The sequence below is a fragment of the Diabrotica virgifera genome, chromosome 7 (genome assembly GCF_917563875.1).
Source record: "Diabrotica virgifera virgifera chromosome 7, PGI_DIABVI_V3a".
Classification (NCBI taxonomy): domain Eukaryota; kingdom Metazoa; phylum Arthropoda; class Insecta; order Coleoptera; family Chrysomelidae; genus Diabrotica; species Diabrotica virgifera.
The window spans coordinates 241,238,862-241,265,763 of NC_065449.1; the positions used below are offsets into that span (position 1 = coordinate 241,238,862).

A 26,902-nucleotide genomic window follows, 5' to 3' on the forward strand; every position below is an offset into this window, starting at 1 on the left:
TTAAGTAATAATAACGAGCGCCATGCACGAGGTAGGCGGCCGTAAATGTGAGTGCAAGTAAGATGCACAATTGGACTGCCGGAGTGGCATCTCTCTCGCACTCAGCATTTACGGCCGGCTACCACGTGCATGGCGCTCAATATTATTACTTAAAAATAACAGCTTAGTAATAAAATAATGACAAAAATTTCTTCAGGATCTTGTAGGGGGGCCATTAAACTTTGATTTAGTCACTTTCTGACTTTCATAATAATAACTTTTAACCCAGTTATTAAGCCTTGAAAATCGCCATTTTTCGTTTTTTTCAATTTTAAATTGCTTATAACTCGAAAACGATCAACTTTAGAGAAAAATTATAAGAGACCTTTTTTATCCAGAATGGTCCAAAAAACCTACAAAAAAATTGTCCGCGCCAAAAATATTGATTTTTGCAATTTGATTAAAAAAATTGTTAAACAAAATTTGGCCCACTTTTCACGTGGGCGACTTCTTGAACCTTATTCTGGGATGTCTCACGAATGTAATTATGCAAAAAAATCTCATGGGAATATTTTTCCCAACGAACCCACCGGTTTCGCCTTGTCTAAAAGAATTGATGAAGAAAAACTATGTACACAATATGAAGATCAAAACAGAAAAGCACTAATTATATCACTAACCATGAATGGATTAGAAAACGTAGGTACTACTACAGAACTACGAGTATAAGAACTTGGACCAGACAATATGCCTGTTGTCTTTAGAAAACCCACATACTCCTCTGCTTCACTCCTACAGAAACTAGCCCAAAGTTTGCAAAATTGAATAATATCATCTATATCTATAAAATGGACTATCGTGATAATTTTATTATTTTTGATTTTACATACTGTTTTGGCTATTATGTCAGTTGGTTTTCTGCATGGATTGTCTCATTGTTAACATATATTTAACATTTTACACCACATTCTCCCAACTCACAAGGTTAGCTCCTGCAGGAAGACAAGTAATCTTGTTAACGATTAATAAGTAATCTATATTGTTAAATCTTTCTAGTAATGTAAAGACAAATAAATTCTATTAGAACAATTTCAGAAAAATATATACCAGCTTTTTTAAAGATCTATTTCTTTCTAATACGTTCAGTAGATAGCAAACAATTTTAATCCATTTACTGGGAAGTAAATCGTCAACTTTCTGAAGTCAATGCACGAATTCTAATTATTACCGCGTAATGGTCTAATATCACAGAATCCCCAAACTCCCACATATCAATCTTGAGTAAACGAAAATTTCATATAGTTGTAGTTTCTAACATTAACGTCACTATTTATGAATCCCCAGCAACCCTACACAGGCTATTAAACAAATAGCACACACAGTCCAATCAATTTCACCCCTTCTTAGCGCCTAGCGCAGTTCCTCTATGCCATGGTGGATATTGAATCCTGGGGCTCAACGTAGCAGTCTCTTTCGATGGCGATGTGCACGCTTCACGCTCCGGCAACCCCTAAGGGCTCTACCCCATTGGCTGCACCGTTCTATCTATTTATACACTCGCTCAAAACAATAGACGCACGATTCCGAATTTGTGGCTTTGTTTCAGTTCACCTCATTGAATTCCATCGTGAAGTAGGCCGTGACAGGACAGACCCGCAGATATTACGATGATTTAGATTTAGCTGAGAGAACTAAGGGTAAATGAGGTATTGGTTATTATAGTGTTTCTGTAGGATATGAAAGGGAAGGGTTAGCGAAACATGTAATAACGTATATCAAGGAAGTTTTGAGAAAAATTCTACAGCAGTTTAAGAGACAAGAATTTACCAGAAGAGATTATAATTCAATAAAATTGTGTTTTGACTAGGAAAGTTTTGGGGTAGTTCTGATTTCTTCCATTATATATGTATTTTGGGATGCTGAATCCGAATATGAGATTTGCGGACAAATTTTCGTAACGGAACATTGAAAAAATCGTAAAATTTCTACTTTTTCTCGCTTTTTTGCTTAAATCTCGAAAACTATTAACTTTCAATAAATGGTCTGTTAACAGAAATTAAAGTACTTAAAATTCTCCACAAATATCAGTATTTACTTTTTTTTAGACTAACCGTTTGGTCTAAAATTCAAACTGAAAATGGCCAATTTTTAACGGTCTCGGCAAAACCCATTTTTTACATTCCAAAACTTTATTTTTTATTAGAATGCTGTCATTTGATAAATTTCTCCTAGTTTTCTGCACAAATAATAAATGTTAGTTCATATGGTATGTCTCTTGTGACAGCTTCCATGAATCCATTCCATCCTAAGAGGCCGGGAATGTATCTGCTTTTCCCTTAGAGCCACAGAATATCAGGCACAGATGGAGTCACAGTTTTAGTTGGTGTGAACATTTCCTTCGGATCTGTTATCTTGATTTCTGATAAACCTTGAGGTTTTGTCCTTTTAAAATGAATTAGTTGAACAGCTTCCTGACTTCCATAAACCTCAGACGCAGGTTTCGTTTCTAACCGAGGAATGGATTGGTTAGGAGCTATATATACTGCATGTTTTGATGCAATATAAGAAATGCCACCTATGACGTGAAAAGTGTGGTATTCGTCGATTGTACGTACGTTAAAATCAGCGTTATCGTACAACTGCTGTGTAAATCACGGCAGGTCAATTTTCTGCGGATCGCCTGCGAATGCTGACACTTCCAGGCGAACAGCTTCTGTATAGCATGAACAAACCTCCAAAGAGGAAACTACATCAACTTATTTTCTTGAGCCGTACTTTTTGTAGAGAAAACGGCCAACTCTGCAAGGAATGGTGAAACGAATTATCTGGGCCTTACTGCCGCTACAAGACTTTGAGCAAACGCGTTGCTTGTCTGGAAGTGTCAGCAATCGCAGGCGATCCGAAGAAAATTAACCAGCCGTGCTTTCCACAACACGTATACGATAACACTGATTTTAACGTACATACAATCGACGGATACCACACTTTTCACGTCATGGGTGGCATTTCTTGCTCTTGTATTGCACCAAAACATGCAGTAGCTCCTAACACCAACCCATTCCTCGGTTAAAAACTAAAACCGCGCCTGAGGTTTATGGAAGTCAGGGAGCTGTTCAACTAATACATTTTGAAAGGAAAAAACCTAAGGTTTATCAGAAATGTTCATACCAACAGAAACTGTGACTCCATCTGTGCCTGATCTTCTGTGGCTCTAAGGGAAAAGCAGAGACATTCTCGGAATTTTAGGATGGAATGGATTCATGGAAGCTGTGACAATAGACATACCATATTCATATTATGAACTAACATTTATTATTTGTACAGAAAATTAGGAGAAATTTATCAAATGACAGCATTCTAATAAAAAAATAAGTTTTGGGATGTAAAAAGTGGGCTTTGCCGAAACCGTTAAAAATTGGCAATTTTCAACTTTCACTTTAGACCGAACGGTTCGTCTGAAAAAAAAATAAGTAGTGATATTTGTAGAGAACTTTATCTACTTTAATTTCTGTTAACAGACCATTTACTAAAAGTTAATAGTTTTCGAGATTTGAGCAAAAAAGCGGAAATAGCAGAAATTTTTCGCTTTTTTCGCGATTTTTTCAATGTTCCGTCAAGAAATTTTGTCCGCAAACCTCATATTCGGATTCAGCAGCCCAAAATACTTATATAATGAAAGAAATCAGAACTACCCCAAAACTTTCCCACTAGGGAGCTCGTAGAGTACAAATTGACTGAATTATTAGAATTTAGTTGAACTAAATTTATACATTATTTTTCTTTTATCTAAAATTTTTTCTTCTTTAAGTGCCGTCTTCTTAGTGAAGTTTCGCGATGACTTCTGCAAAGTCTTCTCTGTTTTGGGCTTTTCTTATTAAAGTTTAAAAATCTAATCCTGTCCATTCTTTGATGTTGCTCAACCAGGTCATTTGTCGTCTACCTGGGCCGCGTCTGCCTTCTATTTTTCCTTCCATAACAAGTTGATGGAAGTTATACCTTTCGTGTCTAAATATGTGTCCAAGATAAGATGTTTTACGTTTCTTGACAATTTCTGTGAGTTCACGTTCTCTATTCATACGCCTTAAAAGTTCTTCATTTCTAACGCAGTCGCGGTTCATGGAATTTTCAGCAAACGACGAAATACCCACATCTCAAAGCTGTCTAAACATCGTAACGAACTTAATGTTAACGTCCAAGCTTCCACGCCGTGTAATAGTATAATATACTGATGTGATCTTGATTATTGATATGAGATAATATTCTTATATGTCATTTAATTTAATCAATGCATTAATAATAATCTAATTAATTTACCAGATCACATATCAATATGTTTTCAATCTCAGGGCTTTTTATATAATTAATTACTTACTTACGTGGCTTCTAAGTATTTCTCAATGGTTCCTAATCGGGATAGGAAAGAAAAGAGTAAAATAATACACACATATGGGTTACAATTATAATCAAAATATTGTTTATTTTATTTAAATGGCAATCACTGCTTAATATTTGCTATATCTTATTATTCTTAATCATAACATTTACAAATGGGAATCTTATTTCCTTTTGGTTTCCAATTGAAAGTTTTTATTAACATTTAACTATTAGGATTTATTAGCAACAATTCTATTTAAGTTTGATGAAGCTTTTCTGATATTATTTATTATGTTCTTCAATTTATAATGTGGTATTTAATACGAAAAACCCATACATTCATGTCCAAACAAATGAGACTGACCTTTTTCTGGTGAACTGAGAATGTCTTCACACAAGACCCGTTTCCTGCTATCCTTGGCTGCGATCAAAACCTCGTCCTGGCTTTCAGTAATGTTCTCCTTTGAAAACTAGCTCGTATAGCTCTCGTACCTGCTTCTGTCGTGATGCTGTATTCTACCTTTTTCGAAACTGCAATCAGCTACCGGGACACTCTTGGCTCAAGGAGGTTCTTTTACTCTCAACCTGGCCTACCTCTCGTTCCACGATAGATACTCCACACTCACGGAACTACACCGGCTTTCTCACTCTCCGTACACTACCGTCTACTACTCGACTTCACTTCTCGACAGCTCAAAACATTCTGATCTCTCTTTTCAGTCATTCACCTACTTTCTAAATATCCCTTCCAGATTCACAAATCAACCTTCCACCACCAACTCTCATTCGCAGTATTCCTCAAAACCCATTTTTAATCTTTCTAAATATGCTTAATGGATTTCCAAAAAAAATAGTTAATTCCCATTCTAAAATTACTTTCTACTATTTACAAAATTTAATGACCTATTATCTACTTCAACTGAGTCTTATTTAGCATAGGCTAATGATCGAACCTTCCGCGAACAACGATAATGAACTATTATCTATTTCAAATGAGTCTTATTTAGCATAGCCTAATGATCGAACCTTCCGCGAACAACGATAATGGTACGCGCCATTCACTTTGTTTATTCTAAGCGCATTGTCCCGAGTTTCGTATACTTCTCCTAATCACTTCTTAAAATTAAATATAACAATTTGTTGTATACAGGTTGTTCTAAATTTATATGCCCGTGGTTGAGAAAATTGAAAATATTTTATATTAAATTGAATTCTGTTTATAATTATCAAAATTTAATTTTCAGATCAAATAGAAAAATAACAATACATAACACTTTATCATCCGGTATCGTAGGGACAGATCAAGATTGCAGGCAGTGAGTAACTGTTGCATCTTTAAGAAGGTGTTTCTTGCCTGTTTTATATTCTACATTTAACCTCTTGTTCTTGGTCTAAGGTTTCATGTATCCAACATTCTATGTACTTAAAACTTTTTCACTTGTTTAACGAGATTGTTGTTGTCTATTATGATTTAATGTTATTAAACCAAACCTATATAATTTAATAGTGTTATTCTGTTTTATTGCTCTATTGGTATACATAGTCTGTTTTTAAATTTATTTTCTAATAGATTAAGTATATTATGTCAAACAAGTTTTTTGAATCTAAACTTTGATGTTAAAAAGTGAAAAATTTAATTTTCTTGAAATATTTTACCCTTTACTTCAGCTGCTTACTTTATGAAGAGTTGGGAAATAACGTTTTATTTTAATAAGTGACTTTTTTTAAACTCCTTACTCCAGACATCTGAGAAAATTGGGGAAGTGGGCGATCAAAAATGGTAATTGGCCAAAATATAAACCTAGAAATCTCCGAAAAGGATTAAGAGGTACCGTCACGAGAGAAACTGTTCATCCTTCGGGTTTTTCCTCGGTTTCAGATTTCTCGGCTTTAGATATTGTCTGACAATCATTTTCGTTTTCTTTCCGTTAGTTTCCTTTCAGCTGATGATTTTTGTCTTGTTATTTTTATTACTCCCTTATTTTAAGATACTGGCTTTCTGCCAATTCCTATTCCCCAGTCCTTCGTTTTCTCCTATTATAATCAGTTGGGGAATTATACCTTTATCGGGTTCTTTCTTAAATTAATTTGTAACATAGGAAATCCACTTATCTTTTTTTATACGGGCGATTTCCTTCCTTAGCAAGAAAAATAGAAAAATTGATTATGAAGGAAAATAGATTTTCTATTGTCTTATGTACTTCAGTGTTCTGTATTAGGTTTTCTTTTTATTTCCTATTTATCATTTTAGTTACTTATGCTTCGTACGTCTATTTTTGTATGGTTAGTTGTACTTTCCATCTTTATTTTTTTATTTTGGTAATATAATATAAAGTACAAATTATTTTATTAATAAATATCGTACCAGACACCCAGACCATAATATATAACGTTATAAAGATGACCTGGCGTGTGTTGGATTCAGGGTGGAAGGGCCAATCTGCACGAAGTCACCTAGTCACCCCAGTAAAGTGATATTTTTACTCAGATACATCCATAGCTGCCAACTAAAGTCCACCACCGTACCACCTCACCTCAGCCTCAACGGGACTGCTCAAGCGGTAAATTTTTTTATAGCCTTTTTTTCTATTCGAAATTTCGAATAAAGGCCTCTCCCATTTCTCGCCATTCATCTCTGTTGTGTGTGAGGCGTTTTCATATTGGTCCTGCGACTCTTCTGATGTCATCGCTCCAGCGCATTTGAGGTCTTCCTCTTGGTCTCTTCGCTTCGTACGGTCGCCACTGTCGCCAGTTTCCAACTTCTTTGCTCCATCTACCATTTTCGAGACGTTCGTTGTGTCCTGCCCATTTCCATTTTAATTTAGCCGCTTGTTCCACGGCATCCCTTACTTTTGTTTTGTTTCGGGTTGCTTCGTTTGTTTGCCAAGTCGGTAACTTAACGTTCCCGAAAACGGAGTCGGACACGCCGAACTGAGCCGAACAACCCAGATTGACGATCTTTCGATGTATACGCGGTATGAATGGTACGAATGGATTATTATAAGTATTTTAGAAGTTTGATCGGGCTATGTAGCAAATAAAGAAAGACAAATAATTTATTAGTAATAAATTTTACAAAAAAAACACAACCACTACTTTTGAAACACTTAAAAACTACTTTTGTATGTAAATGTAACAAATAAATAAAGAAAAAAAACACTTAAACATTTTCTGAAAACAGTATTAAAAACTACTTTTATATGTAAACGTCCGAAGTGGAAGTGGAAACGTTAATACAATCATTGTTTTAGTTAAATTGTGGCTTATTTTCCATTTAGAATAATAAATTACATAAATGCCACCAGGCCCGGCCCTAGGGATTTTGCCGCCCTGGGCAAGATCGGCGAGTGCCCCCCCCCCTTCTTAGTAGAAGACCCATAACTCACCACCTTCCTTCAGTGGTCGCCAAGATTGTATTTTTATTGATGTGTGCTTTGTGCTAAATTATTTAATACGCCATTTTTTACCTAATTTGAACGATACCTGCTTAAAAATATGTAGGATACATTTGCAATATTTTCATGACATTTTACCACACTTACTTTTTTAAGTAAGTAGCACTCTTCTTGCCTTGGCACGGAAAAAGTCTTTTAATAATTCTCCAAGATCCAGGAATTCTGCAATTTCGTGTTCAATAGATTGTCGCTAGAGCATTCAAACGTTCCTCGGACATAGTCAATCTTAAGTAATTTTTTATAAGTTTTAGCTTTGAAAAGCTTTTCTTTCCAGATGCCACTGTCACTGGTAGGGTTAATAGAATCCTCAAAGCAACACTAACGTTGGGTGCGAAATCAAAATCATACTCTCTAATCATTTTCAGGGTCTCGAGATGTGTATGTACTCTTAGGCTTCACAATCGTGGAAAGTACTTTGAGTTTGAGTTCATCTTTTGATTAGCATAATTTAGAGGGCGCAGCAACTGGGGCGAGCAGTTGCTGCGCCTTCGCCTTCAGCGTTTTTGTCTACCTTCCAACTTTCCTGCGGCTACACAAACCCCTCTTTGCTTTGATCGTCTCCCCCCACTTGGATGGGGGTCGAGGTTTTCCTCGACCTCCGCCAAACTCTCTTCATTTTCTTTAAAATGACCATCACACCCTAAATGTAGCCGACATGTCTTACCTCCACCTAACCACTTCTCCCACCACATCCCTAACCCAATCCCGCGTAGCTGGGGAAGCAGCAGTTGCGCGGAAATTCCAGGCAGACTGTGGATACAGACTGCCACTGCGCCCGGAGGCAACCGTGAGAAAAAGCCTAGAGGGGAAAACCTCAATAAAAAATCCGTAATCCAAGGTGTGGGACACCGTGCCGAAGGATGGATGACCACACGATACGTGGCCATGAACGGTTCCCTCGGGGCACCTGGCGAAACCTCGTTGCAACGTAGCCTTACCACCACACGCGGGGCTCTGTGGTGGCGAAAAACTAGTTCCCTTGCTACTCGTGGGACCTATATGAGCTCATACACAATTAAAAAAAACGCGGGCGACCAGAGCGGTGAATCTGGAAGGATAACAGACCACTTTAAGAGGAGGAGTTCTATAAACTACCCCCCTGAAGCCATTTATACTAAAAGAAAAATGTCCACCGGCGACAAGCCGGAAGAAAAAGTATACAAAAAGAAGACATGCTATGAGGCAATCGAGTTACTCGACTACCTTGCGGACATATCGAAGCAGCTTTTAAAGTTTGATTCGCTAGTTAAAGAGCACACTACCACACCGAAGCCCATTAAGGACTTGTGTAAGAACCTCGCAAAAAGACATTCTTTCCAGAAGATGGATCTGGTGAAAGACTGGCTGGTTAAGAACTCAATGGAACCAGTAGAGAAACTGTTAATAGAGAAGGAGACCCAGGTTGATATGGGAGCCAAAAAAACCGTGGAATGCGGTACCCAAACCGACGCATGGCACGGTCCCCCCAGCGCGGTCAGGATGACGAGTTTTGATGGAGTAAACTCTTACGAAGACTTTCAGAGGCACGCTCGCTTTGATTGGCCTGATTGGATCTTTAAAAAGACAAGCGTTGAAGTGCGGAACCCCCTTGACTCGGTCTGCAACGTGAAAGTTGTGGCCTTAGAGTCAAACGACCCAAATATGGCCCTGTCTATACAGAGATTATACAGGGACAGATACCCGGCTCTCTCCACCCTCGAAGGCGACTTCGAGGTGATGGAAAACTCCTATACGGTGAGAGTAGGCGGCGTAAGGAAAACGACGGAGGAGAGAATCGTTAAAGTAAAGGCCAATACACCGGAGAAAATATGGCTCGCCCTGGAGCGGGTCAGAGAAGAAACCAAGGCGGGAGACTCGGTGGCACTACATCACCTTAGTTTCATGCAGGTGCATGATTTGCGGAAGATGGCTGAAGTCATCTTCTCGAAGACGGAGGTAAGTAAGGTGCAGATCCATACTACGGCCACAAGGAAAGAAAGGCTCACCTATGGATTCATAGTCTCGAAGAAAGATTCGTCTTATTCACAATTACTCGAGGGAGTGGAGAAAGCTGTTGGGGACTCGAAGGCGAAAGATGCCATCCGTAGTCTGCGCAGCACTAAAGATGGGAACCTTCTTATTACTCTGGATAAGGACCAGGATGCAGCCAACAGCATCAAAACCGCCATCACTAACAAGGAGAGCGGGTTAACGGCCAAGATGGTGGGTGCGGAGAAGCAGGCCATCATACATATAAGAGGCATGACCGAAAATACTGAGGAATCACATCTAAAGGCAGCCATTAAAAAGGAATTGGGCACCTGGGAGCCCAGTTTCTTAATTAAGCAACTCAGACCAATGCGTAACAGTACCAAGGCGGCCACGGTGGTACTAAGCGCACAGGCGGCCACGAAAATATTGGAAGTCGGACACCTCAAGGTCGGCCTCGTACGCTGCGAGGTGGAGAAGAGGTACATTGTGAAAAAATGCCAAAGGTGCTGGAGCTACCTCCATGAAAGTAGTAAGTGTAATGGACCCGACCGCACTGGGTGCTGTCAAAACTGCGGCAAGAAGGGGCATGCTTTCGATGCTTGCAAAGAAGAGGAGTTCTGCGCGGTGTGCGAGCAGTCGCACCGCATCGGCAGCGGGAGATGTCCTGCCTTCCGAGAGGCGCTTCAGAAAGTAAAGGCGGCGGACCAAGGTAGATCCTCCGAACCTTCCCCACCACTATTCAACCAGCGGCCGGCCACCGGAAATAAAGTCACTAAAACAAAACGCGCGGGGACTCCGTCTAAGGAAGATATTCCTACCCAAGATATCGCTGCTACTTCTCGCACGCAACAGGAGGAGACCGAAATAAATGAGGCCTTAAGCCGTCGCCCTCCTACTACAGAAGACCTGGAGAGGATGGATGACGAGGTGTTCAACGGAGGAGTGTTTACCGATGAAGGACTTTTGGATAATTACGATGTGATGCTAAATGAGGCCACAGAGAATTTGCGTCGTGTTAGGGAGACGACGAGTTCCCCCTTTCCACCCCCCCACCTAGGAAAGGGAACCTTGGATGTCTCAAACCCCCCTCAAGAACAATGCAGCGGTAGTGGCAGCACAAGTACGCTACCCCCCAAGGAGTCTTCCCATCAGGATGGCTCTGGGGCCGAGGAAAATGTAAGAAATGTCGATTAGTGTTCACCCATTCTGCTTTTACACTTCGGGACTATTGGTTGGGTAGTTTTTCGTTACTAGCGCGATGACGACGGCGGCGAACAGACAGCTCAGGATTTTACAAGTGAATGTTGGTAGAGCCAAGGTGGCGCACGACTTGGTCTATGCGAAGGCCTTAGACATCGGGGCGGATCTGGTGATCGTACCAGAACCCAATAAAAATATCGCTAGTAAGTTTGGGTGGGTGACGGATGTGCTCCGCGACGTCGCTGTACACCTTATCAATAAGAACGTGAGTATAAAAAAGATCCAAAGGAAGGAGAGTGTAGTCAAAATCAACTTAGTTGATGTGGCTATTATAGCCTGCTACATCTCTCCTAACGTCAACATGGCGGTCTACCGAGATAAGGTGGACAGCATCATGGAAGCTGCTCTGGTGGAAAAGGATTTCATCATAGCCGGGGATATAAACGCGAAATCCGTTCTATGGGGTTCCCCAAGGAACGACAGTAGAGGAGAGGTATGGAATGAGTGGATCTCCTCTCTCGATCTGGTCACCGCGAATAACGGTAAGCCTACTTTCGAGAGGGGGATTCGCGCACCCATATCGACGTTACGCTGGTGTCAACCAAGTATTCCAGTAGGGTCACGAAGTGGGATGTGCTGGATGACAATCTATTCACATTCCACAAGTATATCTCCTACGAGATCGGATCCAGGGGGTCGACCAGTGGCGGTAGAAAGGTCATGACTTTCGATAGGGCAACCTTCATCGACCGTGTTAGGGATCTCCGCGGGGAGGTCCCTGACTTTGCCAGCCTTAGAGATGTCATGATACGCGCGCATAGGGCGAGCACGAGGCGCAGCCAGATTCCGTATACGGTACCGTACTGGTGGAACGAGGAGGTACAAGCAACTAGAATTAACTGTTTCAGACTAAGACGCATCGCACAGAGGGACAGAACCCTGCAATCCAGGGACACATACAAACAAGCCAAAAAGGACCTCACCAAGGTCATCAGGAGGTCCAAACGTATGTGCTGGATGAACCTGTGCGATGCGCTCGAGGACGACATATGGGGCGAGGCCTACAGGATTGCCACTAAGGCCCTGCGTGTCGAAGCCCCATATAGACTCACCGAGAGTAGAACGAGAGACATTGCGGGCATCCTCTTTCCCAGGAAGCCTGATTTGTTCTTCGTGCCCGCCACATGTGAGCGCCCTGAAGCCGTCACTTCCATGGAACTCACCAGAGCAGTGGAAGCGATCAAGACTGGGAAGTCGCCGGGACCGGACCGTGTGCCGCCGGAGGCCGTTAAAATTTTGGTAGCAGCGCAGCCTGAGTTGGTCAGATCGGTACTGACCCAGCTCCTCACGGCTCAAATTTTCCCTGACGTTTTGAAGAGGGCACGCCTCACCCTAATTCCGAAGCCCGGTAAAAATCCGGAGGAGGCCAGCTCCTACCGACCGATCTGTCTCCTTGATAGTCTAGGCAAACTCTACGAAAACGTAGTTAAGAACCGCCTACAAGCGGAATTGGATGCTATAAACGCCATCTCTGATAGGCAATTCGGATTCAGGAAAGCCAGATCGGCGGTAGATGCTGTTAAGTTCATTACAGACCGCGTTAAAGCCACGGCGAGGAGGTGGGCAGTAGTGATCATGTTCGATGTTAAAAATGCATTTAACTCGGCAGGTTGGGGACATATAGTCCGCAGGATGGAGGCCCTCAACGTGTCGAGTTATCTGACAAACGTGATCAAAAGCTACCTAACTAATAGATACGTGTCTGCAGGTAACGACGACATTAAACTTACGGCAGGTGTTCCACAAGGGTCCGTCTTAGGCCCGACGCTGTGGAACATCCTCTACGACGACGTTTTAAATATACGATACGGTCGGGACTGCATCGCGGTTGCATACGCTGATGACCTGGCCATTCTCGTAACCAGCGATATGTACTGGGAGGTGGTTAGTACGGCCGAGATGTGTTTCAGGCGGGTGAATGCCTGGATGAACGAGAACGACCTTGAACTCGCAGGCGGTAAGACAGAGGTGGTTATCCTAAAGGGACCTAGGGATAGACCGGACCTGTTGTTCCATTTTGGAAACAGCGAGGTCAAGTCGAGCCTCTGTGCCAAATATCTTGGCGTGGACCTCGACAAAGGGCTGGGATTCACCAAACACCTCGCAAGGGTGGTGAGGAAGGCCGAGGCACAAACTGCAGCTCTCCGGAAAATAACACCAAATATCGGAGGGCCAAGTAGTGCCCGGAGAAGACTGTACCTACACGTCGTACAGTCTACCCTTCTCTATGGGGTTCCGGTCTGGGTTGAGGTTCTACGTCACAAGAAATACAGAGATATGATAAACAAGGCACAAAGAAAGCCTCTGTTGAATGTAGTAAGCTCATACAAGACTGCATCAACCGTGGCTCTACAGGTGATCGCGGGCGCCCCTCCCATACATCTGCTAGCTAAGGAACGCCAGTTCCTATATGAGCACCGCCACGGCCACTTACCCGAGGTAAGATCGGCCGCACGACAACAACTCCTGGCGGACTGGCAGCTGGAATGGGAGGCGGAATCTACCAAAGCCCAGTGGACCAAAAGGCTGATCCCGAACGTAGAGTCGTGGTACGCCTGCGAGTTCAAGAGAGTAAATTTTTACTTTACACAATTTTTGACCGGTCATGGATCATTCAGGGCATTCACCCACAGGATCGGGAAGTCGGACGACGACCTGTGCCGGACCTGTCGCGTGAGGGAAGACGCAGAACACTGCGTTTTCCAGTGCAGCGTCTTTGCTCACGAGCGGGTCAGGCTACGTAGTAGGTTTGGCGACATCGGCCCTAACAATATTGTTAATTTTGCGGTCGGAAACAAGGCGGATTTCGAGGCCATAATTGACATTATAACCGGTATAGTTAAGAGAAAATCCGAGTTGGAACGACTGGAGCAGAATGGGTGAGGCGGGTCAACACAATAGTTGTAAAATAAAAAAATAAATATAAAAAATAAAAAAAAAGCAAAATAAGAAATAATAAAAAAAATAATCCGCGTCAGAAAAATATGACCCTAATTCTTCTAGGGCTCATTCTATCCGCCATACTACAGAACAGTCACCCAAGCCCTGCCGTCTTCAGGCAGGGGTTGGCCCACCTTCCTCCGTGTAGGAATCAGACTTTTCTCTATTTAGTCCTACCGTTTCTAGGCTGGAAAATAGACCCTTAAATGAACCAATGCTTCTGGTTACTTTCTTTCAGACAGCTCGGGATATCCCCATGCATCGCTCCCTAAGGAGCACGTCCAGGGATATTCCGGGTCGGAAGAGGGGGTGGTTTTAGTTGGTAGGCGGCTGGTCATGGGGGGCATGCGGGACGCACGGGCCATATTGTGGCTGGCGCGCCCTAGCGTGTTCTCCTTTCCTGTCCGAGTCCAACAGTACTAGGGACACCTTCCCTAGTCTGCTAAGAGCGTTCCACCTCAGTCCAAAAAAAAAAGAAAGGCTTCACAATCGTGGAAAGTACTTTGAGTTTGAGTTCATCTTTTGATTAGCATAATTTAGATCTTTTAACTCATCAAAAGTTAAAGCATCACACAGCTTAAAACATTTATCTGATAAATCACTAGCAGTCATATCCTTAATTTGGTATATGTCGTACAAAAATTAGAAAAATTTATGTAGGTAGTAATGTAGTTCATGAAGTAAAATGTCATGCCATATTACCACACAGCAAAAAAAATAAAATCACAGATTTGACTCGCCAAACAGCTTGCCTCATGAGCAACCTTTTTATCGTTGTTTTTATTGACATTGATTTCTACAAGAGCATCGTAGATTTCTTCAATTTGGTATCTGCTCGGAGTAAATGCATCAATTCTACTTTCCCGTCCAGTTTCGGACAAAGGTTTCAACGTTGTGATAGAAATATGATTTTCCAGTATAAACGAACGATGAATAGATGCTGAGAAAAAGTTGTAAGTTTTTGCCACTAAGGAAGACGACTACATTGAGTGAATGGCTAGAACATGGGACAAAAAGTTCTTCCCTTTCATGTTTGCCTCATTATCATAGGTATCATTGTCCTCTCATATCTTCCAAAAGTATCTCCAGTTCATTCAGTTTTTGCTTTCTGTAAGTCCCAAGCTATTAGTTTCCAATACGGGCACAAATCTAAGAAAATGTTTTGCAATTTTAAGCTTTGTGAAGAGGAATCTAAATCAACAAAACGTACAACAATTTAGTCATCTGTTCCACTCCAGAAATATCAGGTGTACAATCTAAAATTATGCTATAATACTTTGCTGATTTCAAAACTTAAAAAATTTATTTTTGATTTGGTCATGGAGGAGCTGAATAATTTCGTTTTGAATACGTTTACCTAAGCAGTGATGCTGCTTGTTACTACTATTCGTTGTTCTCCTAATGCGCTCTTTTAAAACATAATCAAATTTTCCAAAGAGCTAAATAAGCTTTAAAAATTTATTTTTGTCATGAAAAAGTTTATCAGAATCGCCTCTCAATGAAAGACACTGTTGTGCTAAGAACTGTTATTGATTTAAGTCGTTCTATTACATTTTTCCAATGACGAGTTTCTGAATTTAGAACTTTTTGTGTTTCTTCTTCTATGGTTTTGCCCAATTCTAGTCTAATTGCTAGTTCTACCCACTGTCGCTGTGACTGTAGATGAGCTGGAGAGTTAGCGTGGCTGGACAAAGCTTCAACCATATGTTTCCAATTATTATATCCATTTTCGGTAAATTTCATTTTATTGAATGTAATTTAGTTCTTATTCCACTATTCTATGCGATGCAGTTGAAGGCGCTGTTGTAGATTTCCAGTCGAATGAACCTTGCAATTGTTATTGTTTCACTTATTTAATTCTCGTTTTTACAGTTGCAGTTTTGTCGCTCTTGTTCATAATATTGATTTTTTATATTAAAAACATAATTTATTATTTCTTCAATTTCAAAAATTGGCTGTTATTTAAAATTTGCCGCCCCTAAATGTGCCGCCCTGGGCGGCCGCCCAGTTCGCCCACCCCTGGGGCCGGGCCTGAATGCCACAAAGAGATAGCTTAAGAATAATATATTAGGTGATAATGAACAATGATTTAAACTAAACAATGTTTTAAATACTTTTAAAACTTAGATGATTTTTAGAATTAATAAATATTAAACTTCTAAAATACTTATAATAATCCATTCGTACTATTCATAACCGCGTATACATCGAAAGATCGACAATCAGGCTGTGCTTGTAGCCTTGTAGTCCGTTCAGTTTGGCTTGTCGTTGTCCGACTCCGTTTTCGGGAACGTTAAGTCAAGCGGTAGGTCCTCTCCAGACCGGTGCATCACATGACCGGCTGTCTCCCTCCTCCATCTCTCTCTATTTCATATCTCTTATCTTTGCTGCAGATGCCTCACTATTTTCCTTCTTTCTGCCTTTAGTATTGCCACAGAATACAGAATAATTAACCATACAGAAGCGAAACTCAGGCCGAAAACGGTAACACAAATTTCATGCTCATGCGTCACGTAACTGGTGCAACCTCACTTTTGCGACTGACAGTGACAGTTGTTTATAGTTAAATTTTATATTTATATATGTTTTATTTTATATTTCATTTATTTTTCTAGTTAAATTTTATATTTCATATTTAATTAATAACTATTTGTCAAAAATATTACATAATTTGGAATGGTATATTCCTTAAAACATCCAGTTCTATTCTGTAAATGGTGCACAAGGTCAAATATTTCAGTCCCAACAAAATCAATGGAAACGACAATTAGATTCGCTTCTGTGTGGTTAGTTATTCTGTGGTATTGCCTTGAATTCAGTCTTTCCCCTCATTGTTACCTGCAATATGGTGTTGGCGTTTACCCTATCTACCTTTCTGCCTAATTCGTTTCTATCCTCATCGAATATGCAGACTCGGATACACAGTGCTCAGCAGTGTTAGCCACTCCACAGTTTGTGCAGTTTTCAGTCAAAGTCGCTATAAATAGATAATAATAATAACCTATCCTCCACTGAAGAAACCGTGCCCCGTGCCCTGTTACCAACTTGGTGAAAAAGTAATTAGTCTCTTTTACTGCACTTCATCCAGTCTGCGATATTTAGAATGAATACCCTGGCCCATGCCACTCTATGCTGATTTGTCCACTCATCCTGTCACCTCATTATGCTGCTATTTATAGCTAATAAGTATTTTCTTCTGCTCATCCTTCCCGTATTTTTCTGCCCTTTCCCTCAGGTGGATGGTGGATGGGTAACACGTGGTAATCAGTACACTTTTTGATCAGTAAATTGTTTTTCGGATGTTAGCCTCCTTAAATGAAGAATGCTATATTATTGAATGAAGTGTGTATTGGTTGTTCTAAATTATGTCAGAGAATCATTATGAAGAAAATCAGTTTTTTAATATAGTTATCGGTGTTGAGAGCAACAGTACCTACAACCACCGTTATCAGACTCTAGGATAAGCAATTTTGTATGAGATAATGTTTAGGTGAGATGGTATAAGTAATATTTTTAGTAATAATAATACGTAATATTAATACAAAAATTATACAATGTATTAGGTTTATTCTTTGTTGAATATGATTCAACACCCATTCAGTTTTAGTTAAATTTCAGTTAGATTTCAGTTAAAACGAAATTCCTTATATTTTTTTAATTTCCGACCAAAATAACTAGTCCTGTCGCCAGGGGGGGTACAACGGCCTCGTTAATTCAGATGGACTTACTCAAGTTTTTTTTATGTATTTTGACCCGTAGAACACGAATTTTTTGGGTAACAGTTGATCCGGATGTCGATAAGATTGTTATAGACCAAGAACTTGAGGAATCAAATAACAGCGATTATTGGCAAAACAAAACAATATTTTGTATTTTTTGGGCCATTTTAAGTAAAAAATATTTCTACAAGTTTTTTCGTAGGATGCACAGTTTTCGAGATAAACGCGGTTGAACTTTAAAAAAATCGAAAAATTGCAATTTTTGAACCCGAATAACTTTTGATTAAAAAATAAAATAGCAAGTCTGCTTACCGCATTTGAAAGTTTAAGTCAAATTATATCGGTTTTGATTATTTGCATTGGTAAAAATTTATTTTTTTATTGTTTAACAAAGCTATAAACACGTAGGGTTTCCCGTGCTTTTACATGCGTTTTAACGCATATAACGTAGAAATAGTCTTGATTGCACTAGTACCTATTCTACCTACTCGTTCGATTTTAAATGAGAAATCATAGAAACATCACTCACGCACTAGTTGTTTGTAGCTTTGTTTAGCAATAACACAATAAATTTTTAGCAATGCAAATAATCAAAACCGACATAATTTGACTTGAACTTTCAAAGGCGCTAAGCAGAATTGCTATTTTATTTTTTAATCAAAAGTTATTCGGGTTTAAAAATTGCAGTTTTTCGATTTTTTGAAAGTTCAACCGCGTTTATCTCGAAAACTGTGCATCCTACTAAAAAACTTGTAGAAATATTTTTTGCTTAAAATGACCCAAAAAATACAAAATATTGTTTTGTTTTGCCAAAAATCGCTGTTATTTGATTCCTCAAGTTCTTGGTCTATAACAATCTTATCGACATCCGGATCAACTGTTACCCAAAAAATTCGTGTTCTACGGGTCAAAATACATAAAAAAAATTTGGGTAAGTCCATCTGAATTAACGAGGCCGTTGTACCCCCCCTGGCGACAGGACTAAACGGTCCCAGCTCGTTTTTCAACTGGATATCAAGTCTCTTAATTAAAAATGCTTGTATTAGGTTTATTCTTTGTTGAATATGATTCAACACCCATTCAGTTTTAGTTAAATTTCAGTTAGATTTCAGTTAAAACGAAATTCCTTATATTTTTTTAATTTCCGACCAAAATAACGGTCCCAGCTCGTTTTTCAACTGGATATCAAGTCTCTTAATTAAAAATGCTTGAGGAAGTGCCATAAATCAAGATCGTGATGAAAATGCTCTAATTTTAATTAAGAGGTGACGAAATGCAGGAAAGCTTACGCTAGACGTTACGATGCTTTCCACTCGAGATGCCATAAAATCTCGGAAAATGTCTCTTGTCGGAAACAAATTTCAATGAAGTATATTTCGGATACACTATTAAAAAGATAGCGATAACTTTTTATTCAAATCTTTCGTAGAAACTATGCAAATAATTTTTTACGACTATCCCTTCCCATTTATTAGGTTTTTTTGTCATAATTTCTGTTTCAAATTTTCTTGGAAGGAATCCAATTTGATATTCTTCGATTCCTGTTTTCTGTCACTCTGTTTGCGTGCCCAATGTCCCTTTTCTTTTTTATTCGTGTCACTTTTTCTTTTTCTCAATCGTCAATTATATTTAGAATTATTTTGAGTTTGCTTAGTATTTGTTCGTTTTTAACTCTTTTAAGGTTTGAGCTGCCAAAGCTCCGTCTTAAATAGCTCGTGTTCGTTATGTATAGCTTGTATCTATTTATATGTATTTAGTTTAGAACATTTGAACAGCCCCAAACTGTAAAATAGAAAGCTTTAAATTATAGCTTTGCAGGAGTGTTTCTTTGTTAAAAAGAGAGTTTAAGGTTCATGGCATTGCTTTCTCAATTAGTCCTTCCTTGATTTCATTTCTATTATATCTGTTACGGATAAAGTTAGATTAACAGGTAACCCTTGGATTACCCGGGTAAAGTGCGAAGTAACCGTGAGGTGTCGGTAATATCCGATAGTAGGTAAGTCCAGAACATAATTTAAATAGTTCAAATTTCGAGCTTTATCGGGTAAAACATATTCTACTTGCTGCCACTTGGCTAAACGCTTAATTGGGTATCTGGCTAGTGACTGCTATGTACATAGCATAGGATAATGTCGATGCAGTATCCAGTATCCCATGGCTTGACAAACCTGGTGATCAGATTGTGACAGTATCGAAAATTATATTTAATATTTAAGTCAGCTTAAGAGGAAACAAAAATTCATACCACTTCTAACATAACACAAGGCAAAAAACCTATAAGAACTTCATCATTACGAATAACGTTAGTTACAGTAATTTGAGAGGACCTCAACCTTCTTGCTTGTACGATGCTGTTTTTGTGTTTGGATTTTTCAGTTTGAAGTTGAAGCACTGAGATTTACGACTATCACCCTGTCTATGTACCTGAGGATTGTCCACAAGTCTACAGCGTCTTTATCCTGTGGGTCAAAGTTATATCTACGGCTTCTTGTTTCATTTTTGAATCCACCCAAAAATTGTGCGCTTTATGTTTATATGAAAGATAGATACAGATGATTTTTATCGGATTTGGTAAAAGTCAATACTTCTGATCCATATCATGTGGGAATCGAGATTATCAGCTTCATGTACAGTTTTACCCTTGTTTTTTGAGAAAAATATTTGTTACCTAGGTATTTTCATACGCCTTAAACCTAAAATTATGTCAAAGAATGATTAAATGGTCAGTGGCCAGCTACAAATGGACTAATGGACAGCTATATTTGGTCAGTGTTGCTACATGGCACCGAGACCTGGACTCTGAACTGAAGGCTGGTTTGATTTAAGATGTGGTTGTATAGAAGAATGCTCCGCATACCCTGAACACCGATGCAGACCAACGAAGCCATGTTAAATATAGCAAATGTCGTTCGTGACTTATTGAAAACTGTCCAAATAAGAAAAATTTGATACCTAGGGTATTTTCTTAGAGGACACCGGTACAGAATCCTTTAGCTTACCATGAAAGGTAAAATCGAGGGCTGTACAGGAATTGGAAGGAATCAGATGTCATGGCTCAAGAACATTCGCTATTGGACAGGAATCAGTGCCGAACAACTATTCCCTTTAGCAGAAGACCCTGAATAACTCGTCAATACAATTGCCAACTTTAGGGGGACCTAATATGGCACCGAAAGACGAAGAAAGCTACTATATATCTAGGGTTAGGGTAAAAGGACTTAAGTCAGTAAATGGAATATTGCAGAAATAATTTTTAAAGATTTGATGAAACATGCTAAATCTATTGTTATCCTAATTAAATATTTTGTCAGCACATATGGGTCAAAAACAGCTTATTTACAATACATAATATAGTTTAATATGAAATATTGTAAAATAATAAAGTTTGATCTGACTTAAGTCCTTTGGATCAGAGAATAAAATACTTAAGTTTTTTTGACCAGATATTTTAATTATATTAAATACACAAGTTTACATTTTAATAACAGTATATTAATATGAAATATTGATAATGAAATATTGTAAAATAATAAAGTTTGATCTGACTTAAGTCAAGTCCTTTGGATCAGAGAATAAAATACTTAAGATTTTTTGACCTGATATTTTAATCATATTAAATATACAAGTTTACATTTTAATAACAGTAATATTTAGTTTTTATATTATAATATAACTATGATGAAGTTATTCGTCATCAGAAACAAACTCCTCTAAATCTGGGTCCTTATCGTTCATACTTGTAGTTGGCAGTTCTTGATAAAAAAATTTGTATACTTCTGGTACAAGCGGTAAGAGATCTAGAAGATGTTGCTGTTTTTCAAGAGCTATAGGTATTAACCCATCATACTTTTTCTTGAGTTCTATTACACTTTGTCGACCTCTTCTAGTAAAATGAATTTCCTTAAAATTTTCTGATTCTTCCAGAGAACTCTTATAAAATATTGTGTGTAGCATATTTTTTTCTGTATTGCAGCCAACGACATTTCTGCAATTTGAACAACTCTCCATCAACATGTTTTTGCTTCTTTACAAACGTTGTCCTTAATAAAGCAGCAAAATCGTAGAAGTCGTCTAAAGTTAATTCAATGACCTTAAATGGACGTTTTTTATTTGTGCATCTAATGAGAGTAGCCCAATCATGAGGATGAGCAATTTTCATTCCCGATTCTTTTTCTGTTTTTCAATAAGGGAATAGTCGACATCGCATTCCATGTGTAAATGCCCAGAGATCATAAACTTATGGTTGATCTCATTTATTGAGCTTTTCATTTGCATGACTGACTGACATGAACATGGCAGCTACGTGGAAATTTTTATTCTGCCCTGCACATGTATCTGAGTAAAAGGTTATTTTAGTGACTTCAGGTGGCAGGTTCATTATTTCCTTGAAAAGACAAGAAACAATCTCATTTGCATCACGGTGAGCAATTCATTTATGCCAGATATAACAGGAAGCTGTTCGTGAAACACAATTACAGTCGGAAAAATGAAAGAATACCCATGAACGAACATATAAAACACGCTGTATTTTCCTGCCACCGTGTCACAAAGAAAATTGTCCAGCGCAAATACATGTAATAATAATTATTACATGTACTTGCGCTGGCCAATTTTTTGTGTCCTGTCACCTGCCACGGTGACAGGAAAATACAGCGTGTTTTGTATGTTTGTTCATGGGTATTCTTTCATTTTTCCGACTGTATGTACAGTTAAATTGTAAGTCCAGTACTTTCTCTTATAAAAAGAAACAGAAGAAGAAGAAGAAAATTTTTAGCGTTTATCAATCAACAAGTGTGTGTTTTAGCACGATCAGTAAGATTTATGTAATAAACACTTACACCGGCACCTACGCGTGGACTATTGATACAGAGGACTAGTTTCATAAGTCGTTTATATTTATATCGGACAAAACAAAGGATATTACATATGTTCGTTTGCTCAAACAAAAATAGTCTGATGTAACTTATGTTCTTTGAACCAGTCTTAATAAAAACCTTATATTTTAAGATAGACTTAATTCTTTTTTACCAAAACAAACTTCTTCACAATTTACAACCAAATGTGTAGATAACTCATTTTGGCCAAAAACGGACTTAAGTCCTTTTGCCCTAACACTAGAGAATAGAATTGAAAACAGGAACAAGCCTTGTACACATGTATTTACAATTTACGGCAATGGGATCGGGAGTTATGAAGAAGACTTATCGAGTATTGAACACATTGAAAGACTTGAAAGAAAAATAATCAGCCTATTACTAAATAAAGTAGAATAAACCAGCAAAAATAGTTCTCACGAAGTTAATTCATCTTTGCAGATATACCTAATATTATTTCAGACAGTTTCGGCATTATCTACTAGTTTATTGTGTATCCTACCTTCGTGGAATTTCGCTTTCGAATATCATTCTGGCATATATTAGCCAACTTCGATCTGGAAACGCGAACTCCACATAAACGCAAAACCTGCAGTTTCGTCATAATGTTAAACGAAGTGTTGAATTGTGGTTTTAGGAATATTCAACTTTAGTGGAATTCGCAACATTGATTTTATTCTTTGAACTTGAAATACGAGAATTTACCGAGTTTGCTTTTCTATTGTAGTAAAGTAAAATGGCTTCTTTTAAGGAAATAGTAAAAAATATCTTTTTAATCGTTTAGTTGTAATCCAAAAAATAACTGAATGATTTTTTTTTTGAAAGTTGTCCTGTACCTAATATTTTTAAATATATTCTTATTCTGATATCTATGGAAATTTTTTGTTATGGAAAACATGCTGCTTTAGACAATAAAAATCACAAATAACAGATGAATTTTGTACGAAAATTGAATATTTTACATAGGCTATTGATTATTATGATAAAGTGGCAAAAGCGCAAAAATCGATGGAAAGACAGATGCTGCATACAGGGTGTTTCATTAACAATTGTCCATAATATCATAACTGGAGAAACCTTACCAAAAAATACGAAGATTTAACCTAAAACACTTAAATAAAATGTGGTTCCTTACTGAGTTACAGGGTGTTTTATCTAAAAATTTAAAAATTATTTTTGCTCAGCATTTTAAAACTATTCGATGTATCCTTTTCATACTTGGCAGAAAGTGCGACTGCTATACACCCTACTAAATTTTGATAAACAAACGTTTCTAGCTACTACCAGAGGAAAGGCGTACAACAGGGGATAGTGCCTGGTTGACCCTTGCCAAATTCTACGATACTGACGAAATTGCTATTTTAGTGTAATTTTTTAATTTTCCAATACTTTTTATGTAAATAATATACTCTTCATTCGTAACGATAAAATGATTAGTTTTCGAGATATTTGAAATTAAAAATGAAGCGACACAATACATTAATCAAAATAACCGTGTCGTTTCATTTTTAACTTCAAAGATCTCGAAAAGTAATGACTTTATCGTTACGAATGAAGAGTATATTATTTCATAGAAAGTATTGGAGAATCCAAAAATTGAAATAAAATAGCAATTCCGCCAGTGACGTAGAATTTGGAAAGGGTCAACCATTTACTTTCCCCAGTCGTACGCCTCTGGTAATAGCCAGAAACGTTTATTTAACATAATTTAGTAGTTTGTACAGTACCTATACTTCCTGCCAATTATGAAAAGGATACGTTGAATAGTTTTAAAATTCTGAGCAAAAATAATTTTTAAATTATTAGATAAAACACCTTGTAACTCAGTAAGGAACCATATTTTATTTAAGTGCTTTAGGTTAAATTATTATTAATGAAACACCCTGTATAAAACTTAAAGATTGCAAAGGAAACGTCTCGATCAGAGGAGTAACCAAAGTGAAAAACGTTAAGGAACAGGTAGCAAAACTCAAATGGGAATTTGCAGGTCACACCATCCGAAAAGCAGATGAAAGATGAAACAAGCAAATAATCTACTGGCAACCATGGGACATTAAGAGAGGAAGAAGAATGCCTCAGATGAGATGGAGCATGCCGGATCTAGATGGATCATCACAGCGCTGGACAGATATCAGTGGAAAAGAGAAGGGAGGCCTATGTCCAAAGATGGATATATTAAGGCTCGAAGATAGATAGAGAAGATACCTAGATTGATTATGAATAATACTTATGTACTAATACTTATGTAATAATACTTATGAACTATGTACAACGTTAAAGGTGTTTTATTGTTTGGTATGATCAATGGAACCCCAAACATGAAAAACGAGCAGAGTGATTTAAGGGGGTGAATTACACTACATAAATAGACAAATAGAGAAATTATAATAGAACAATTGTTCAAAATTAAATTTCCTGTCGAAATGTCGCCTTCTAATAAACGTTAAAAATATTTTTTTTACAAAATACAACCAAGATAAGGTTCATCTAAGTGTGATGCAAATTTTACTTCGTTTTTTATATTTACGGGACTACACTATTGTATGTAAGTAGCTTACTGAAAATCAGCAATAATAATTCGCAACCCAAAACATTCAATTGGAAATTTAAATAGGTACTATATTGGGATGCGTCTATGTCGATGTCTGATAATTAAGAGTTTTTGTATCAGAATCATCTGGCATATTCAACTGACTGCATAAATCATATCATCTAAACTGAAATTTTACTGCAACAAACAACAATGACGTTGGCAAATAACTTCATAAATAAGCATATTTAAAGTTAAGTTATAATTGTACCAATATTTATTCTTCCAAAATAAATATTAGACATTGTTAATTTAATGGTCTTTTGAGATTTCCTTGTTAGCTTATCAGTCCTGAGCCATAAACGTTTCAGTATGTACTGTAATAAGGGGGCTTTGTTGAAAAAAGGCAGTGAAAAGTTTTATTATACATATCTTCTTTGGGTGCCATACGCTCTGCAGCATGTAGACGTATATGATAGCTGTCGAATGTACAGAGATCCTTCTGTTTTATTGAGATTGTGCTTAAGTCTCAATTTATTTCTTCAACCCAGATGAAGATGACACATGCAACCCATTCATTTTTTGAGATTATATATGTTATTTCTTAGAATATCGCCCACGTATGAAACCTTTCGCTGCATAACCAGATCTAGCAATTCTCTTTGAACATTAGCTCTTCTTAGGACCTCATCATTTGTTATATAGCCCATTCATGGAATTCTAAGTAGCATTATTCCGAAAGCCTCCTCACGATTCAGAGATCTCACTTTAAGTGAACAGGTCTCATTTCCGTACATCAGTAGACCATATGTGTAGCATTTCAAATTTCACGGATTCTAAGAGTTTAAGAAACTTCACGATGAAGGAGGTATCAGGGCCGCATTTATAGTATATCTAGTATAGTATATCTATAGTATCCGCCCTTCAGACGTGTACCATTTTTGCGAAAAAAAAATGCCGCCCTAGACAACTGCCGATATTGTCTAATGGATAAAGCGGTCATAGGAGGTATTATTGAAGTTTAACGAACTCGTTTCTAGCCATACTCTTATCTTCAATTCCAGGTCACATTCCAACTTGCTGTTTAATTTGGCTACAAGGTATTGAAATCTTTCAACCCGTTCAATAGCTTTATTATTTATATTCAACTGAGCTTCCCTATGGAGTTGTCAACTGATATATTTGTATTTTCCTATACCTATTGATGTTAAGTCCGTACTCCCCTCCCACTCTATTTATGGTCTTGCAGCCTCGCAAAGATAGTTGAAAAAATGTATGGAAACATGAAAACAAGTCCTAATATAATTTGGAGGAAGATGGCGTCACCTTATAAAAATGGCGTCAGGAAAGAAGTTTGAGAATAAAAAGACCTTGTAGTGTACAAACGAAGATTGATAAAAAGGATGTGAAAAGAAATGGAAAAAGTAGCTAGGTACTTAGACAGTTTATTAAATGAAACAATTAAATAACAAACTAACAAACAAGAAAATGGTTCAATCAGTACAAAGAAGGTTGGACCAGATGATAATCCGGATGTGTGGCGAAAAAGAGTAGCTGGATGAGTAGAGTGACAAATAGGATAAAATTAAAAATAAGTATTAGGGGAAGTTTAGGGGTGCCACCAACTGATGCCATGAGAGGGTATAGGTTAAGATGGTTTGGTGATATTAAACATCTGCGAGTTCCTGAGATGAGTGGGAGAGGAAAACCAAAGAAGACCTGGGGAGACATTAGGCAGGACATGTCGGTAAATGGGATTGATATTGGTATGTCCAAAGATAGAAACTTATGGAGAAATGA

The 26,902-nt window shown here is 38.1% G+C and overlaps 1 protein-coding gene across 1 annotated transcript in view; it reads right to left on the reverse strand.

Moving 5' to 3' along the window:
* LOC114328363 (histone-lysine N-methyltransferase 2D-like) overlaps positions 1-26,902 on the reverse strand; it is a 797,359-nt gene that overhangs the window by 569,061 nt on the left and 201,396 nt on the right. The gene's annotated exons all lie outside the window — the stretch shown is intronic.